The sequence below is a fragment of the Archocentrus centrarchus genome, chromosome 13 (genome assembly GCF_007364275.1).
Source record: "Archocentrus centrarchus isolate MPI-CPG fArcCen1 chromosome 13, fArcCen1, whole genome shotgun sequence".
NCBI classification, from domain to species: Eukaryota; Metazoa; Chordata; class Actinopteri; order Cichliformes; family Cichlidae; genus Archocentrus; species Archocentrus centrarchus.
Genome location: NC_044358.1, coordinates 23185201 through 23189889, shown reverse-complemented (window position 1 = coordinate 23189889; position 4689 = coordinate 23185201).

The following is a 4689-nucleotide window of genomic DNA, read 5'->3' as shown; positions in this document are numbered from 1 at the left end:
TGGTTAAGAGCCTGTAACAGTATGAGTGTGTGGCAGTAAGATTGGATGGCGCTGCGATGGCACACATTTAGAATTAACTAAGGCAACATATTGCTCTCCCTTTCCCTTCTCTCCTCTTTCTTCCCAACTGATACCTACGGATGTTTTTCCATACAGAAACTGCTGCCCCAGAGCTCATCCAGATGCAAATAGCTACACATCCACACAAGGAGAGATGCTGAACTTTAAAGAAGTGAGCCTGACTTGAGAGAGGAAACTGGTAAAAGAAAGAACACCAAAGGGAGGAGCTGAGAAATTCAGAGCATGAGGGATTGAACAGACTGCAACATTTCATCATCAAAACTCCAACAAGCAGCTATTCAGAAAAAAAAAAAAAAAAAAAAGACTGAACCATGTCGATTTGTTTCAGAGGGTGAAAAGCCGGTGGTGAGATCAAACAGGCCTTTGATATTTCTGTCATGTATAAAGGGATCCTCACTCTTGGGAGGATATGCTAGCGAACAAGCACTTCTTATATTCACTGTTTATCTTGTACTCTTTGCCAATATATACATACACCTCAGCGAAATCCATCCCACAATGCACGACACCGGCTTCTTTTCTCCACTGGATTCAAAGCCATTGAGCTTTGACATTATTGTGTTTGTCAGAAGAATTACAGCATCCAATTTCTTTGACAAGGCTTCCCCACCTGCCATAAACCCCAAAAGCAGTAACCAGTGGTTCAGCAGAGTGCCACTAAAACCATTTCTGTGTTCATCCAATTCTTTTTTTCTGCCTCAGTGTTGGTTCATTGGCCACACTGATGTTTTATGTGGGTAAGGCATCAAAAGTCGAAGTAATGTCTGAGAGAAGTGGTGACAGAATTTATGAAAAACACAATACACAAAGTACTGGACCAAGGAGGAGGAGTAAAGGAGACAAAGTGATCACTATCAAATAATCTACTATAAAAATAAGTAGTGAATCTGTGATGATGATATATACCATTATACCCATGTCATGGTCATGTCAGTTTGGTTCACCATGTCCGTCTCTTTTTTTTACACCTCTTTGAATCTCTGCCGCTTACATCGTAGTTATAATAAAAGAAAAAACTCCAGAGTACTATCATACTGCTGTCTCTTAACCTTGAGAATCAATTTACCAAAGAAGAAAAAGTAGACTCTGGCTAAAAGTATGCGATGATAAATCAAATTACCTAGCTTAGAGATCATTATTCATAAGCCACTAGAGCTGTCTGGCTTTTAGATTCATTCAGTTTTGTGGTTCAATAAGGCCAGTGACTTGCAGCATATACTCAGTGCTAACTGTGTTACTTTGTGGGTGTTCTCACTTTGCAGTTCAACTTTGAATACAGGCAATTCTTCTTGCTGCTCCTGCATATGAATGAATGCACACCCCTGCTTGATGCAAAAACATACCCCCAGAAACTCAGGCACAAAAGTCACAGGTTCAAATAATACTAAAAATACTAAATTACAATAAAATAGATCACTATCTAAAAGAAAAAAGAAAAGTAATAAAAACACAGCATAAAACAGAGTGAATAATATGCCACGATAATATGAAAATCTACTCAAAGTTGCCCCAAGGACGGCTTGAAATACAGGCCAGTCACATACGTGTGTGTGTATTGCTGTGCATGTGTGTGCGAGGATGTGTGATTCTGTCCTGACTTCATGCTGGATTAATTGATTGCTACTGTAACATCATCCAGATTTCATTTCCTTCTGAGAGATGTGCATCCTAGCAACAATCTTACAGGACACACATTGCAGCGTACTTGATGTTAACACCTCCCTCTCTCTCTCTCTCTCTCTCTCTCACACACACCACACACACACTTGACATCCAGCAGTGCTGAGCACATTGAGGAAACTCAAATCAACTGCATCTCCGCTGATCAAATCCATCTACATTAGTATTCATTTTGAGGTTTCAAGACAATGAAAGTTTTAAATCTCTTGCCGAGAAACACTTATTAGGCTATAATGTAAATGCAGACCCACTAATATATGGGAAGAGCCCAGGGGATGGAAAAACAAGGTTGGACAGTGGGATGATTAGGATGACTCATCAACAAAGAGCCAAGTCATGGTTGAGTTTCCCGCACACCTTGAAAGGCATTATTATGATGCAAGACAAGGAAACGTTTGATCCCCTGGAAAAAAAAACCCAGCTGGTCTAAGTTGGTGATGTCTGTATTGTACGGACACATGTACCACATCCTGTGAGGAAGCATGCTACATATGTTTAATTGGTTGATTAGGTTAAGAGATAAAAACTGTGCTCTAGTTGGTGGTGTGTGTGTTTGTGTACACCTGAGCAAAAAAGGTTTCTGTGGATATCTGCATGTGTGAACATGTGACAAACAAAGGGCATAGAGTTGTGCTGAAAGTGCCCGCTATAAATCCACAAACTCCTGTTCCCTCCAGGCAAGCTGATTTTATTCGGGTAAAAGATGCTTCCTCAGTTCCTTATAGCACGAGAACAGCTGGAGCTTCCTCAACTTGACAAAGAAGGTACCAGTGTCTCAGACACAGCAGCACTGGGGCTGCACTGATCCACTACTTATCTGGGGAAACTGGACCAGTGGGAGACATTCAGGGTCTTAGCTGAGTGCCTCCCTCCTGTCTGCAAAGATCTGTTTTTGGAGGGCTTAATTGGAAGCAGGAGAATGATGTCCAAGGAATGTACTCTGTGGTGAAACATAACGACCCTGTTATGCCCTCTTCTCTACAACCTTTTCCCTCCTAAATTACTTTGTTGCCTTTGTGTTTCCTCACTTTTCTCAAGACAATGTTTTTACAGTTCTCTAGTTGTTTTTTGCCAAGTACTACGAGTTTGAGGCCTTTTTTTTTTTTCGTACTTACAGTCTTCTTCTTTTGTAAAGAGACAGAAAGAAACAAAGATAATATTTCATAATAGTGCATCTCTGCTAAATAATGAGATGGTCCAGCCATAAAACAAACAAACAGACTGGGTGGTAGACTCAACCAACACAAATGGACAAAACATTTTAAAATAGAACAAATGCGGCTATGAGAAGATAAAGAGAAAAAGAAGCATATTATTACACTAAGAACCAAGACTTGGCTGCATGTAGCGATGATACATAATTGCTTGAGGCACAAAGCCAAGAATATTGCATCTGGATATAGAATATACTGGAGCCTAAGGTTTTGGCAAATTACCACATTATTTACATGAATCTAATTCCTCCTTTCTGCACAAAATTTTTAATGAAACCTGTCCAAATACATAGTGCCTTCCATCCAAGTCTCTCAGCAGCTGCAACAAAGCAAATGAATGGATATGGGGACATTAAAAATGGAAATTAATAAAAAGGAGTAATTACCTGTGGATTATCTCAGTGTAGTAATTAAACAGCATTGGCATATGTTTGACTCTGATATGCCCGCGGAGCTTTATGAATTATGCTGATGGCAGATCATCCTGAAGCTTTTGTTGTGCTTTGTGCTATCACTAATATGGACCAGATAATACACTGAGGACAGGTAACTGTTAGAATATGAGCATTTTTCTTGCAAGCTAATCCTGCTCCAGAACTAAATGGAAGCGATGAAAGCTTATTTAACTGATCTTTTTGGGGAAATAAGCTTGTTCACTCTCTTCATAATAATTGCATTGAATATTTGAGTCATACAGTATCTGTCTGTTAATAAAGATACAGCCAGAAGATTTGTTTAGCATATACTGTAAAACAAAAGCTACGGTAAAGCATACACCATGGCATCATGAGTGCATTACTGACATGGGCGGATTGCTCAAAGTTATGAGCACTGAGCCTAAACTTTGGTTCTGTCCTGTAATTCTTCACTGGGTCCTCACACTGCATGCTTAGACCTGAGCCCCACACATTTCTGCTTTTAAATAATACTTGCATTTTGATGAAGCAGAGCAGAACTTAGCTGAACTAAGCTGGACTTCAGAGGGAGGGGGGAGAATGTGTGTCTTTTTTACTGACAGCCAAATTACTTTTTACAGTGAGGTGAATGCTACCGTACGCAGTGTTTCAGATTGGTGCACCATGCAAATATCTCGTGTTTTGCATATGCCCTTTCTCAGCAGTGTGGATGCACATTTTTTTTCTTTTACTTCTCTAAGTTAGAAACCAAACTGTTCATCTGTTAAAATCAAATGAATGATAAATAAATGAATGAAATAATGATACTCAGAGGTTCAGATTTATTCAGCAAACGGCTATTTCAGCCTACAAAACCAAGCACACAGTCCGCAGCAATTTCTAACGGCACAGTTAGGCTAACATATTGGGCCTTCTGTAGCTACCCCTGATATAAATCACCATGCTGATTCCACGTTAGAGATCCTGTGCCTACATTTTATTTTGGTTTACAGACTATTTGTGCCCTGCTCTTTTTTTGACCAACTAATTTGAACTGCTCTCTGTAGAATGCTAGTCATTACTGAAATGAACTGCCATAAATTAGTGCAGCACCTTCTACTCCACTCCTTTTATTGTGAAATACAGCACTAACTTGCCCCACTTAGTAAACTTGGCCCAAAACATGTTGATTTCTGCTGTAAGACTGGGCCTTTTAACATCTAGAATCTAGAAGTGACACAATTTAGTAGCCAGTGCCAAAGTAGACATTTAAGGAGAAGATAAATCAGTTTGAATTTTTCAATCAGAGGTTGCAGGTT